General features: G+C 37.3%; 1 long non-coding RNA gene across 1 annotated transcript; it reads left to right on the top strand.

Moving 5' to 3' along the window:
* Window positions 1-6,762: 6,762 nt before the first annotated feature.
* LOC107052577 lies at window positions 6,763-11,873 on the top strand. Its single transcript, XR_001465161.3, has 2 exons — window positions 6,763-7,303; window positions 11,640-11,873. It is a non-coding gene; the product is annotated as an uncharacterized LOC107052577 (long non-coding RNA).
* The last annotated feature ends 4,383 nt before the right edge of the window (window positions 11,874-16,256 follow it).

Here is a 16,256-nt window from a genome sequence, read left to right as displayed (position 1 = left end):
TCTGTGAGAGCAGAAGAGCTAGCTCAGTGTAGAAAAGTACATGCAGTATGAGCAGCTACTGAGGACTTGATATCCCCAACAGTATTTCACTTTACAAAGTTACTTCTGCTGTTCTGCTCTTTTCTGCTTGCTAATATAGATATAGCTTAACTGGACTAAGGTCTTTAAATATGATGTGTATATTTAGCAGCTATACTAGAAAATTGCATGCAGTATGTGCTTAGAAATGAGATAAAAAATAATATTTGTGCTTGCACTTTGTTCAGAAGTTTTGATGCTTGTGTCATCTATATCAAAGGAAAAGAAAGAATCCTAGCAGATTGAACACTTTGCACTTGACATCAGTCTAGTTCTCAAAATGATGCAGGGAGTTCTTGAAATGACCTTGGAGACTATTCATGAAGAGCAGGCATAGTCAAAAATGCCTGTCTCCTTTTGAAGTCAGTGGGCTGAATTTGACCATCAATGTCTCACAGAACATCACAAGCTGTCACACTGACTGCAGTCATTTTGGGTTGCTGTGGAAGGCATTTCTACAAATCAGTGAGATTGAAATGCTAGTGGTTTTTTTTTTTAACTTGGAAAATACAGCTTTTTCATTTCTGTACTAAAGATGTTTGCAGATCTGCTTTATTGCAGAAGATCTGTTAATTACTAAAATAATTCAAGGGTGAGATTAAAAACAAAAGGCAAGACATAATGAACCTTAGATTTTTTCCCTTTTGCTAATCCTGTGACAGTCATCTTTTATTCCATGTGAATAAAATTATGTCAGGAGGATACTAATCATCAATTTGCTGCAGCTAAAATCCGTACAGCAGGCAGATGAGTATTTTAATGTATTTCTAGATTAAGCAAGGCAGTTTCAAGAAAGCATCATGCAAAAAATTCCATCTCTATGGTTTTAAAATAAAGTCCTCGTTTTGCCATAGCAGAGTGAATAGCTACCTTATGTTTTATCATATTGCAGTGGATTATCTTTCTAATAAAGCCTGTATTCCCCTAAAGCATTCTTGCGGTATTTGGTGTTCAGATTTTTCTCTAACAATGCAATGAGTGAGTGCAAGTGAGGATTTTCCTGTAGTAGGCTCGATCAGGAATTTTTACCTAACAAATTAAACTGTAACTGAAAGCAATTCATACATGTAAGGCAAAACAAAATACCATATATTAATTTCAGTTGACTATTTTATTCTCATCAAATTGGATTTTTAGTGAAGTTAGTAAGGTTTTTCAAAAAGGGAAAGTATTAGAAATTTTTTAATTTTTTTTCATGTTTATGTTTGTTTTAATACCTCTTTTTTTTTTTTTTTTTTCTCTGCAAATCCGTAAATACCTTCATATAGTACAACTTTAGCTGGGCTAATACAGCTGGAGCTTAAGAGACTACAAATCAATACCCAACACTTCTTTGATGGAACTAGTTTTCCATCTTCGATTTCTTAACTCATTTATAGTCAAAAATTCTTCAATCTTCATGAAGCCCAGCACTGAGGGAGTACCAGATCATAATTCCCCCTGAGAATTAGCCAGAACATAGTGTCATTAAGCATCTGTAAGGCCTCTGAATTGTATAACATGTAAAAAAACATGTGAACAGGTGTTGGGAGCATCTGTTTTTAGTGATTTGTACCAATTGTTGGAGGTTTGGAATAGATGAGATGTTTGTCCACGTCGTTTCACAGAGGAGAACGCTGAGTATAGATCAGGAGGATATTTTAGGCAACTTTACACTTCTCTGGGTCAGTATGGAGTCAGCAACTGCTGTACACTCTTCCAGGAATTGGCCTGGTTTTCAGTGGGCCCCTAGCGAGTACGACTGCTCCTAAGAGTTTATCCCACAGAGTAACAGATCACACAAACACACCGGTTTTCCCTCTTCTGTGTTCAGCAAGGGTTTCAATCGCATAATTGCAATCCATCTTGTCTCATTTTATTGTACTAAATAGTTTCTGAAGTTCTTCAGATAAGCTAAATATAACAGTAGAAAGGCTCTGGCTGACCTTTTTACAGGAATTTTTCCTTGCATGCCTCTCTGGGAGGAGGGACAGGGCAGAGGGCATTCACCTTTCCCTTGGCAGCAATACATTTCTATAGTGAGAACAGCTAGTTGTTTTTTGTGCTCTCTCACACTGCCTGATGTATTTAAACCCCGTTACCTACTTGTATGCTATTTTTCTGGGGGGGGTGGCCACTTCCTCCTCACTTCCCACCCCACCCCTACAGAACCTTTTCATGGTCTCCTTTTTAGCTGTGGCCCTGCTAAATCATTTATGTTGAGATTTCCTTCTACATAACTTTCAGTGCCATCCTTGTCTTTGTTGAGGGCTGTCTAGTATTCCCTCTCCTTGCCTCAAAATATATGTTAGACCTTTCCAAGGGTGTACTCAGGGTTAATCCTTCAAACTTTATTTGTAAGTCTCCTTCTGATGATCATTTCCTACCCTTGTTTTACAAACAACAGCATCTAGTTCTCAAAACTATGGTTTGTGTCCCATGTTTGGATGGGTTCTTTCTGGGGACAAAATGCTAGTTAAGATCAAATATAATTTGTATCCAATTAAATCCCTGTGGAAATTCCCCAGTTAAATTAGGTCATCTTGATCAGCCACTATCTGTTTTTAATCTCATTTCCTGTCTTCTGCTAAAGATATTATTTCAAAGGCAAATAACTTAATAGCCATCAAAGTGTTACCATTAGAGTAAAACTACATGGTTACACACTTCAGAGTGATCTGATGTGGTTTAATCATAGCCTTTCACATTTTCTCCAATTCTGTCATGACACAATGTTAGTAGTTGTGTGCTCCAAAGTCATCATTTGCTTAAGGTGTGTATGTAAGGAACATATAGAAGAGGTCAGAGAGCAGGCCATTAGTCAAATCTGCAGACGGTACACAGTTATTTAGAATTACCAAAGTCAGACTTATACAATGTGCAGTGAAGTAAGAACAAGGTGAATGAATGCTAAATAATATACACTGAAGAGAAAAAGGACAACAGCTTATTGGCCTGCAATAAGGTGTCAAAGCCTGAATCTGATTAACCCAGCTACACTGACCTCTTCCTTTAGCAGATAGATCCCTACTTATTGATGGGTTAATTAGTTGTTTTGCCTTTGACGCAGGTTCAGAAGAGCACTTCTGAAACCATTCAGGCAGCTTAAAGTCCTATCAACATACCTGACCACAGCTTTTGTGAAGGTATCTGCATAATGTTGTGGACAAATTAATGAGGATTGGTGCTCACGTGGCTCTGATGATAAAAACAAACAAGATACAGAGGTAGATAAGGAAGAATATAGAAATTAATGTCTGCTGTTATCCACACTTGAACTACTACACAGAGGCTTGTCATCCTATCTTAGGAAGAATATTGTTAAATTAAAGGGCAATCAGAAAAAGGTTATAGCGTGATTAGTATTTGAAAATCTCTCTAATAACAAGGCCAGAAAGATGGCAGTGTCTATTTAAGGAAGACCTGTGCAAGGGGCAAGGAGAGAAAACTGAAAAAATAATTTAGAAATGATAAAAGCATTCTGCTTTTGCCACCTCATAAAAAAAAACAAATATATATTTCTGAAATACAGTAATCTCAAAACTTGGAAAGGAAATACTTTTTCAGACCTGGTAGAATTAAACTATGGGACTTACAGGGTGTTCTCAGCAGTTTTACAAGAATAAGGAGCTTTGCCTCTGGCTTTTCCCTTTGTATGCCATTTTTCTGCCTTTAGAATGCCACTTGGATGGATTTTTATTAAAGGAAAGAGCATGCACTTGCAAAAGAGGTTGAAGAAAGAATATGGTCTAGGCCAGGCTGTACATGGTAGTCAATAGGAAGGTTTCAGTGGTTTTCAATAACTGGGAGAAGCACAATGAAGGTTTTGCTTTGAAGTTCTGGTGGCAGCCCTCTCAGCTGGGAAGAGCACTTTCAGGCTCTGAAATGAAGAGCCAAAGCCGTAAGTCCCTTAGGGGAATGGAGTCGGTGGGGGCTGAATGCACAGCAGAGGATGGGAAACAAGGAGTAGAAAAAGACACATGGAAAGCTTCTTTGGATATGATGGGTGGGGAAGCTCAGACAAATATGGACGGAACATCCCTCTAGAGAGGAAAGACAGGGAAAGGAAAGCAGGGAATGAGTGAGGGTTTGGACTGAATGCTCAGGTAGCCTTGGTTTCAAGGAGAAGGAGGGAGAGGGCTGCCAGTGTCAGAGCACAGGGAAGCCTGCAGGTATCTGGAAATGTTTGATGGGGCCCGGGGTTGGACTGCGATGGAGCTCTGGGTTTTGGCGCTGGTGGATAGGATTTCAGATACCCTTTAAAAATTTTGTGTTGCAAAACCTCCTCTTAGCTAGCATGGAGTTTGCCTCTTCTGTAGTGCCAGTCACTGTCTTCAATTAAGGTAGTAGTCTGTTGACAGGTCTGTTTGACAGGTCTGGGTCAGTAAAAACATTCTTAACAACGCTTTGGTACTAACTGAAAGCAGCATGTCTGTAAGTGTGTTAATTTCACTCAAAGAATGGCTGTTAAAGACGTTATTCCAATCAGGAGTAAAGTCAGTTTACCTGTATTTCATTTCAGCTACAACAGCTGTTCCCAAAAAGGTGTGATTGGGTTTCCCTTACTCATGTTTCTCAGTAAGGTTAGCAAATCTTTTCTGAATGGTACTGAAGAGCTGGAGAAAAGAAAGGCCTGATTTTTGGAGGTATTGAACGATTGTGTATCACATTGACTTCAGCTGCAGCTGTAGTGGAAGCCATGTTTCTGGTCATGGTAACAAGACCATGACTGCAGTGGAATTTTTCATTCAAGTGAAGGCTCTCTCTTCAAAGATATCATTTTTAGGTTGGAATATTTCACAAAAATTTGAATGATCTTTATGGAATTACATTTTTATTAGTGATTAAATCCTTTTTTTTTTTTTTTAACATTGATTATTTCTTTCCAAAAGCAGTTAAGTGATGCATGAAAGAAAGTAACAATTAAAATTCAAAAGGTGTAATGAATAATTATGAATAATCACACTGTAAATCACGTTTCTGACTCAGAAATCCCTTACTACAGCTTTGATGAATTTTTACTTCTTGTCTTGCTATCCTCATCTAGGAATGGGAATAATCTGTATCTCAAAGCATTACTTGTACAACGTTTGGTCTAAGAAATAGTTAATTTCTATTCCAATCTACTGAGAATTCTGTATTTGCTGAGAATTTCTTATAGTGAAGAAAAACAAAACATTTAAGATAAACACATCAGTGATCTGTGAGTGAGATTGCAAGGAATGAGTTGAGGTAAATGTAGGAAAAAGCAGTCTCTTCCTCTAAAGACTTCTATTACCATTTCTGGGGGGATAGAAAACTGTTTTTGAGGAATTTGAATTCTCCATTAAGATTTTTTGTTGGTTCTTTTTTTTTTTTTTTCAGTGAAAAACCTCTGTGAAAATACTGATACTTTAAAGACAAAGAAAATACAGTCAATGATACCTTTTGGACAAAGCCAACTATTTACATCAGTGTCAAAATATATCTTGGTTTCTATGGCAGGCTGGAATTCAAAGGCAGCACACAAGTCTTTTCCCTGCTAGTAGTGAATGTAATGATCAGTAGTTTTCAAATTAGGCTATAGATGCTAAGGAGTTCTCTGAGTCTGTCCTGGTTGTCAGCAGAAAAAAAGTGTTAATTAACGCTAGCCAAGGATGGGACTAGTGGTGGAGGAAGCTGCTGGTGAGAAAGGCAATTATGCAGAGTGCACTGTGAAATGGAGTCTCCCAAATCAGCAAAGCATCTGGAAAATTAAACCGTGATGACACTTCACGAAATGCCCCTGTTTTGGCTGTTCTTTTCACAGTGATAGCACCTGGGAGACCTTCTGCAGACCCCAAGGCTCTGTGGTGCTGCGTGCTGCACCAGTCCTACCAGAACTGAGGAGCTTATTGTATGATGAAGGGCCCCAGGTACAGTAAGGTGCGCTGGGCTCGGGTTCTGCCCCAGATGTAGTTGTGGTACAGATAATCCAGACTAAAGCAGCAGAGAAACAGACTAAAGATTTTTTCAAGCTTGAAATAAGAAAACAGATGACAGCCATGAGAATACAAGGAGGCAGAGAGAACTCTGGTCACCTTGACAGAGTTATCTCAGCCTACAGACAGCCTAAATACTTTCAGATGTTATTATTTATGCTGTGAATACAGGTTTTATGTAGATTAAACTCTAAACAGCAATAGCAATACATCAGATAGCAGGCTTTTTCTTATTGGTTTTCCTGTGTACAGTCTTGGTGATGTTTATTTCTCTAGAACACAATGTGCTTAGATTTACTGACAAGTAAATGAGGGATTTTAAGTTCTCATAAAATAAAATAAATAAATGAAAGCAATGTGTTTTTCCACTCATTCATGGTTTGGTTGCTCTCATTTTTTTCTTTGGGAGATTATCAAACAAATGTAATGTGAATACGGTAGGTAAAAGAATAAGCATTAGTGAGTAGAAGCAGCTCAGAAAAGATGAGCCTTTACAGCTCATATATCTTTGCTATCAGTAGCAGTGTATGATCAACAAATAGGAGAAGGCAGGAGTACAACTATTCTTAATGTTTAGGTAAACAATTTTTAAAATACATATTGGTAATCTTCATGCTAAACTAAAGTTTAGTTGCTCGTGTATTTGGTTTAACAGCAGCCTTCACGCTAACAGCATCTTTTCCTATGCTAAATGCTGTGCTTGGAATGTCACAGCTATGCAGTACAGAATTCTGTAAAAAAATATAGAAAAAAACTGCAATTTAATAGAGCTCTGCGTAGAATATCTTATTAAAAGGAGGATATTTATTTACCATTGTGCCAAGCAAACTAATACGTTTATTCTTTCCTGCACATACAGCTTCCTTTGCCATTAGAGTTCTGCATGAAGATAAAGCCTAAAACTGTATCATTTCAGTCAATGGAAATTTCTTTATTGACTTATGAGAGCATGTTATGTTCTGTAGCAGTATAGCAAAATAGTCTTGTAATTTTATCTAGGCGAGGTACTTGCAGCCAATTTTGCTGTCAGTCCTGCTATATCTGTTACTGAAAAAAATCTGAATTTGTATTTATTAAAGTTTTCTGTAGTTCTCAGTTCATGAATTGAAAAACAGCACTTTTGTTCACCTTTTGAGATACAGAAAAGGATGGTTTTTTTCTTTAACTATATATGTTTGTTTTCTCAGACATTTATCTTCTGTTTCTGTTGATGGACTGAATAAGCTGCTGACCAGTCTTATCAATTGAAGTAAATGGCAAGACCCCCTTTAGCTTCCGTGATTCAAGTAAGAAAAAAAGCAGCAACTGGAGAACTCAGAAAGGGCAGATAGATTATAAAACAATTTATCCAGTTGTCTAATGCTACATAATGGCTATATGTCTGTCTAATACTCTATAATGTCTACAACTCTTAGAAGGAAAGCTGTCTTTTTTAGAGGCTTGCCTCTGCACTTGTTAAATTGGTCAATACATTGCCTGAACTCCCTGCAAAAGAGAGAGGTTGGTTTTAGTTCTCAAAAAAAAAAAAAAAAAAAAAAAAGATTTTTGGTTGGCAATGGGTATTGAGCAATGATTATTTCCAGACAGATTACTGTCAAGAAATGCAAAAGGTAGAACATCTCATAAACGTTTTAATAATCTTTTCAAGGACTGCATGAAATTTTAGCATGGCAAGACTCTGTGTCCCCCAAATTAGCATAGAGGTTCAATGCCGGTATATTATTCTACTTTCCAGAAAGTTCAAGTATTCAAAACATGCTAAAAAATCCACATACTATTTCCTAATTCTCTGTTGTGGAGAACCTCGGGGGTAGCTAAAGACATTTGGCCATATTTCTTTTAATGTTCCAAAACTGTCTTAAAAGTAGTTGTTTGTTCTTCCTTCCAATCTAAAAATTGTCGATGAATCAGCAGCAATTAGAGAAAAGATGTGAGAACAGTGGGGAGAAAAAAAGATCAAACCCAGAAAAAAATCATCATTAAGAGGGACTGAGACGCTTAGTAAATGGTATGCAAACTGGATTAATGAAAATGTTTAAAATTAGTAATCATGTGGCATTGAGAAGGTCTCAGACTTCTTAGTGGATAAGAAATATATGATTCCAGTTAATGAATAAATTTATTTTTACCATCAGCTCATTAAGCACACCAGATGGCCACTGAGTTCTGATAACTGTAGCTTTTGAACAAGTTTTGAGTATATTTGTTTGTTTATTTGTTTGCTTGTTTTTAACGAATGAGTGGGTGCATGTGTACTGTAAAAGAGTAACCTTTCACCATCACCCCCTTCCATTCTTTAAAAACATCTATCTCAATACAGCTAGCAGATAGGTGCTCTTGAGTGTTGGATATCACAGCCAAGAATGTAGCATTTAATAACTCTTCACTTAATCCCACCTGCATTTTAATCATGGAATTACTCACAGGTGAATCAAGGTTGAGGCTTGAGTAGCAGTATTGCATGTTTGGAATGGCTGCATCCAGATTCTAGCCAAGTGATGTGTTTGTGATGTTCTATAACAGCTATGTCACATGCACCTCCTATTTATTTATTTATTTATTTATTTATTTGTGATCTTCACTTTCTGCCAGGAGTTACTGAAAATTGGACTTTATAAGCCATTTTTCCAGTTTCAACAAACACTATCATATTTTCCTCTAGAACACAGTTTGCTTTACAATGGCATGAGAAGTAAAGACACCATTCTTATTCAATCTGAGATAGTGAAAGTACCCTGTATCCCTCTTACCCATGTCTATGCACATAATCATTGAATCATCAAATCTTTTGAGCTGGAAGGGACCCTTGAAGGTCATCTAGTTCAACTCCCATGCAATGAACAGGGACATCTAAGACTAGGTCAGGTTGCTCAAAGCCTAGTCCAATAAAGCCTGTTAATAATAATACCAATAATAATCATACCAATATTACCTTGTTTCTAGAGAAACAAATGCTGGCTCTGCAGTTCATGTTTTTTTCTTAGTCCCTGTTAAAATGAATTGGTTCAAGCAGCTTTCTAAGACCTGAAATCTAAAGGGTTCATGTTTTTGGGCTCCTTCATATTCTATGTGAAAGATGAGCACTGTGTTTTTCTTTCCTGGTCTCCTACTCTAATCTTCTAAATTCACAGAGATAGCTCTTATTTTCTGTGATATCAAAAGTCTGAGCAGCGTATCTATAAAGTGAACGATTAAGATATTTGAATGCATGAATACAGCTCTGCAGTTAATTGACTAACTTAATAGATTTGTAAACACTTGAACTTACACAAAATTATGGGAAAAAAAGTTAAAGTTTAAACATAGGAGATTTTGAATTACTATTTTGAATTCATTTAAATTGTCCTAATTTGGGAAGATCAAAGTGTTTTAGCCAAAACATTCACAGAATCATAGAATTGTCTCAATTGGAACAGACCCTTAAATGTCAGCTGGTCCAACTCCCCTGCAATGAACAGGAACACCTGCAGCTAGATCATGGTGCTCAAAGCCCCATCCAGCCTGACCTTGAATGTCTCCAAGGATGCAGCATCCACCACCTCTCTAGGCATTATTCCAGCCTTAACCATTCTGTGATTCTGTATTGAGGATATATATGCATATATATTTATCCCAAAGCAAGTAATCAATATTTGTTTCACAGTATACACCTATGTATCTCCTTGAAATGTATTGATGGATATTTTGAAATAGTTAATGGCTTGTTTATTACCAAAAGAGTAAAAGATAATCAATTATGAATTTATATTCATTGTAGATTAGGAAATCAAATTCCTAGGTTATGTCATGTGGTCTCAGTATCTGGCATTTTATAATTTAGATACAAAATGTCCACAACTTGTCAGTAAGTGTTGATTTACAGTTGATATTAATATAAATACATAGCTGAGTGGCTTGTAAAAACTTAAAATATAAATTAAACATGGTGATGAAATGATGAGACAGCTGGTTAAGAAGAATGGATAGAATAAGGTTTGCTGATGAAAATAAAAAGCTGGCTGCAAAGAACTGGGAAATTCTGAATGAACATATGATGAAGTGACACAGTATATGCTAATGCTGACAGGACAAAGATGTATATGGGGGACAACCAGTCCTTATTTTACAGGAACAGTGATGATCTCTGAACAAGCCATTATCACTTAGGAGGGTGATTTTGGATATCTAATATATCTGCAAAACCTTCAACTTAGTGTTTGGTTGCAGATGAAGCAAAGTGTGAGGCATTGCTACAAAAGAGAGTGAATAAGAAACACTATGTGAATAGCTAAATCTATATTCCAAACTGAGAATCTTGTTACGTAGTCGTAGTTTCCATAATACCAGAATGAGATGGCAGAAGCAAAAAGGGTACTGAGTAGGCAAGAAAAGCTGATCCATAGTATGAAATATCTTTCATTTGAGGAAATGTTGACCAGACATTCCCCAAGAACTGATGTGGACACGATGGGTAGAACAAAGGAAATAAAAAATGAGGTGAATTCGTGGTCCCTCTTTCTTGTAAAATAATTAGGAGTTATTGAACGGAATGATCAGGACTGTTTCAAAACAGAAGATAGTAACGTTTCACATCATACATGGTCAACTGAAAGGCAGTTTGCCATACTGAAAAGCAGATGTTAGAAGCTTCCAGAACTCTGAAAAGCAAATGAAGAAACTCATGGGAAATTCAGTCCAGGACTATTATTAAGAAGAAAATATCACTTCTATATCAGGAAATTCTTCATCTACAGTTCACTGTGAGCTTGCAAAAAGTACAAAGGTGTTACTATTTTCTATTTACACTATTCTTATGTCCTCTCCTGAGTAGTATTTTTACCTTAAGAAATAACACAGAGGACCAAGTATGGTTGCATACATGGTTGTGGGTAGTATTTATCAGTGCTGAGCTATTCCCTTCTTAAAAATAAATAAATTAATAAACAAATCTGTATCCTTAATCTGTTTTTTTTTCCCTATATTTAGCTGAGAAGAGCTTAAGGAGATTAAAAGACCAATTCACTCAAAACATAATTTATCAGATGCTATTAAATACAAATATACCTGTTGTGATTCCCTCGGTCATAGAGCACTAGCAGCTGTGAGAGCACAATGGCAGTGTCACAACGCCCTGGCTGCATATTCTTGGTTTCTTAATACTGGACACTGTTGGAGAGAGGATATTGAAATTGGTTCTTAGGTTCTTATGCTCCAGACCTGTCTTGTTCCTGTTCTTACAGGAAAGGTCACTGCTGCTATCACTGAGAACAAATTAAAAACAGATGATTTGGATGGTTTGCAGAATTATGGATGCAGTTATAAACATTTCCAAACCTTTATTTTGGCATTTCATATTTTTTTCTTTACAATTACAAAATACATGGAACAAGGCAGTGCTTTGTATTGCTTGCTTCTTCAGAAGCTGATAGCTCTGAAAGTATATGAGGATCAGAGAATGACATTAATAGGAGTCACAGTAATTGCTCTTTTCAAGACTGTCACACAGACTTTGGATATGAGAAGAATTAAAAGAAAAAAAAGAGTTGAAACATCAAGTTATCTATGAAGTACTATTACACTGGAGAAATGTGAAGAGTCTCATTACTATTCCTAATCACCACATCATTTCTCCTACCTTTGCAGATGGAGCCTAGTAAGTGCTACAGAGTCCAGATGTTCTGCAGCTGTTAATCTCCCAGAATTCATCTCCCATGGCAGAAGCCTAATCCACAGAAAAGAGTAATGCCATTCCTACATAACTGTTGGGTGGAACACTTGCCTGGGCATGTGAAGATTTGAGTCTGAATTACAGTGGAACACATAACTAATAGAGTAGGCAACACATTTTTCAAATAAACTGAAATACTTGGAAACTTTCTAAGTTTTATTTTAGTAAGTGAACTGGCAACCACTAGGAAGTGATATATATCAATATCTACTATACTGTTTGAAGCTACTTCTAGTCATGGAATCATAGAATCATAGAATGTTTTGGGTTAGAAGGGGCCTTTAAGATCATCTAGGTCCAGCCTCCCTGTTATAGGCGGGGACACCTCCATCTTGACCAGGTTGCTCACAGCTCCATCCAGCCTGGCCTTGAATGCTTCCAGGGAGGGGGCATCCACAGCCTCACTGGGCAACCTATACTGGAACTTGTTTTGTGAGATTGTGATGATAATAATTCAACATATTATTACATATGAACTTGTGATATAGATGACTTTGATTTGTTATAAATCACTAAGTTTTATGTGATTGACATTGGCTCTTTGAGAAATTAGATTATGAACTTGACAGGTAAAACCATCAACTTTGCATAACCATAAGGAAAAGCCACCATAACACTGTTAGTTAAGAAGGTTATAGAAAGAAGAGGGAAAGAGAACCTTACTTTGTCTTCTCTCTGTGCAGGAAAAGAGCACTGATAGCTGCTAATTGGTTACTCTAATTCCAAGTGACACCAGAGCCTAGTTTCAAAAGTTTTATTCTCTAGTTTTAAAGTATAGCACATATTATATATGATTGTACTGTGATATAGGTATCACTCCTCTTTATTATTTTCAGTGATTGTGAACTTTCCTAAATAGCCAAATACAGAAGCTCATTGTGTTTTGCTTCTTGTTTTTCATCCATGCTATAGCCAATGACTGTTTCTTTCCACATACATGGCAGTCACAGATGTTCTTTTTCCTATTTATCCATGTGTGAAAATACTGGTCTATTGCCATTTTCTTCCAAAATAATTACTGAAATTATTTATACACCTTAATGATTAAACATTGGCCTATTTTTGTGTTTTTGCAACGTCTACTTTCTACAAAAATAGAGTTTTGAAGTTGATGAGATAGAGCTTAATTAAGAGCTTCTAATATTCATTGTAAATACATGGGGCTGAACAGGCAGTCTTCAACAACTTTTAATTTTTCATGTGTGAAACTCCTATTAACAATGAAGCATCTGTTCTCTTAAAGGGAACCGTTTTTCACACATGTTGGCACTGAGAATTCTTGTGATCAATTTAAAGCACAGGTGTAAATGTACTGTCTGCTTCAGGTGCCTTAATGGCACTTTGCAAATCTGCTGTTTTTCTTCATGCAAATTATTTAATCTGCACAAATCTGTTGGTTTAGATGCGGAATCATCATTGTCTCTAAACCAAAACAAGCACCTCTGACTTTGGCACAGAACACCAGTCATATATTCCACTTATTCCCTGCTACAGTTACAAATGGCAAACGGCAGTCCTTTTAAGAAATTCCCCTGTGGTGCAGCTAGCAGGAGATTGCTTGATTGTATAATAATCAGATCTGACCAGATGGTGATGAGGCTGGATGCTAAATGCTTTTTAAACTCTCCTGCTAGGTTTTCTCATTTAATAGTGGAGAGAACCAGCTTTAAGGCCCACATGATTTGAAAGACATCTTGCTATTAGGCATAGAGAAGTGCTTATTCTGTCACATGTAGCCACACTTCACATTTTCAAGCAACGTAAAGAAGGATCATGACTTACTTAGAAAGTCAGTGTGTTCCTCACAGAAAGTACCAGCCTGATAGCTCAGAAGGAGAAAAGTTAATTAGTCAGGGAACACACAGAGATCAGATGAAGGAAATAGATGTTGAGGTATTCTGTTTAGCAGTGCTTCATCTTTGCCCAGCTGCACAGTGCCACAGCTCAAAAGGAAGATACCATAGAGGAAGGAAGGAGACTTACTGTGGGGTTCAGCTCACGAATGGATGGCCTACACTGAGGAGCTTTGAGGAGGTATCTACATGTGAAGCAGGTGTCTCTGCTCCCATTGTAGAGATGAAATCTGTACTGTCAGTGGAGTCCAGAGAGATCTTAATCTCATACACTGTGGTGGAGGTACCTTTGCTGACTGTATTAACTACAACTCCATCAGCTGGGATGGCAGATTGAATACCTGGCACGCATTCCAGATATCTTGTTCTGGACACCTAAATGTAGGTTCTCAAGAGCTGAACTTTTTCTCATCCTTCATTCCTGTTCAGTCTTTGCATGGAAAGTTTTGGAAACTGGGCAGACCACACTCAAAAGCATTTTGCCAGCCAGGGCTGGTTCAGAGCTGAATTAAATGTTTATTTGCTCAGCTGTTTGAGATGGCTTCTGTCTATCTATCACAGATTCTTTTATGTTGGGCTACACAGGAGTCTTTTTGGTTTTTTTTTTGTTTTTGTTTTTTTTTTTTGTATCAGAAGTTAAGCCCTAGTTGAAATATTATTGTCTACAGAAAGCTTCACTTCTACTGCATCAGTTGCAGTCAGTAGCATTCTCATGAACATTTTTCAATCTATAGAAGGCTCCTGAAATCAATAAAAAATCTTATTGCCTTAAGTTAGCACTAACTTACCTTTACGTAGAACACAAAGTTTACTTTTGAAGCACTTCAGAATTTTTAACACCTAAAGTAAATTCAATCCCTTAAAGCAATTCTGTCTGCACAGAAGAAACAAAGGCAAGAGAAAACAAGAAAACAATCAGAAAGTGTGGAAATTTACTGTGTTTTGAAAGGGAGCTGGGTCAAGTGGGATTACACATGATACAGTAATGAGCAAATCTGCATGTAGGTGATGTATTTTAATTTATGAATATAAGAAAGTGCTGTTGTACTTCATGCATCTTACATGTGATGTACTTCATTACAAAAATGTCATCCTACAGATAATTTCCATTTACTATATTAATATTTTCTCCTCAGTGCCTAAGACTTAAGATCAGACAAGTTAAGAACTGGAGCATGAGGTCTAGTGCTGGTAACTTAACTTTGGGGACTAAGTCTTCTTTAAAGTGATGGGCATGTTGGTGGCCACAGCTCCGAAAATCAGGTCTCCCAAGAGCAGGAAGTGTCTTCTCAGGAAGATAAGTCTTGCAGAACATGACATTTTGCAAGCAGTCTTCAGGTGCCTCACCCTATTAACCTTTTGTTAATAAGGATGCCATTTTCACATCTGGCCTTGCTATTGCAATTTTGTAACCTGACACTGGGTAGGATGTTATCCTTTAGACTTGTATCTTATATGGGCAGCAACTAGTATCCCAAAAGAGATTTTTCTTCTTCATTTAGCAACTGCAACTTGATACTAGATTTTTTCTCCTTTTTTCAAGTGAAGAAGCTCATATCCTGTGGTTGCATGCCTTGAATACTATTCCTTGTGATTGAAATATATTGTGTTTCATGCAAAAACTCTTTCTTCTATAGTGATGGCAGGCTATAGCCCCAAGTCCTGTGAACTTCATGCTAGCTCTGTGTCTTCTGGAGGGGCCATTGCTGTGATGTAGTATCCAGAGATTTTGTCTGCTGTCACTGCATGTCTTCCATGGGGTGTTCCTTCTCACCATTTTATCCAGTATTGTTGACAGAACTGGACATCAGAAGTTTTCACATCTCCTCATATGCCTAAGCTTGAGTCAACTATTTTATCTTAAAGTGCGAATAAATCCCCTCTAATTCTCTGAGCTCTTTTTAAAAAATACTCTTCAGGTCCCCAGAGGAAAACAAAGGTTAATGATTAAGCAGGGGAATAATCTAGTTTTGAACATTCTTGTTACTAAAGTTGCTTTCACACAGAAGCTCTAGTCCTTGCTGCAGTTTTTCTTTTCTTTTCTTTTCTTTTCTTTTCTTTTCTTTTCTTTTCTTTTCTTTTCTTTTCTTTTCTTTTCTTTTCTTTTCTTTTCTCAGTAGTGAGTCCTGAAGAATTAAGGAAAGAAGTATTCAAGAAAAGCTGAAAATGACTTGAGGTTGAAAGGCTTTGTATAAGATTGCTCTCCTATGCAATAACTATATTTCCTACAGTAATTCCTGAGCCTATGCTGTAATCATTAGTTGAACATTCTGGATTTTCAAAGGTGGTTGAAGATTCTCCTCACTATGATGCTAACAAGACCAGAGATCCTCCCATTTAGTTTTATGCTCATTTTGAGAGTATTGGCAGAGGAGAGATGCCACTAGACAGCACAGCTGGCTGCTTGGCTTTAGCAGGTGAATCATTCATTTCCCAATCAGCATTTCCTAGCTGACAGCTGCTACCTTTCCTTAGGGACAGAGAAGAAGAACCGGTGGGGCAGCACATGCTACCAGAGTTCCTGTTGTCCTTCTGGAGCTGGGTGTATCGTGTGCATGTACCCCTGGGTGTGTAGGCTTGAGGCCTTGGTCAGTGCAGGGATGTGACCTCCTGGTGGCTGGTAGGGCAGCAGCTGCAGAGAACAAAACATGCGGGAACAAGATGTCCCTAGACAAAGGA

Source organism: Gallus gallus, chromosome 2 (assembly GCF_016699485.2).
Source record: "Gallus gallus isolate bGalGal1 chromosome 2, bGalGal1.mat.broiler.GRCg7b, whole genome shotgun sequence".
Lineage (NCBI taxonomy): Eukaryota > Metazoa > Chordata > Aves > Galliformes > Phasianidae > Gallus > Gallus gallus.
This window is presented reverse-complemented; position numbering and strand designations above follow the sequence as displayed.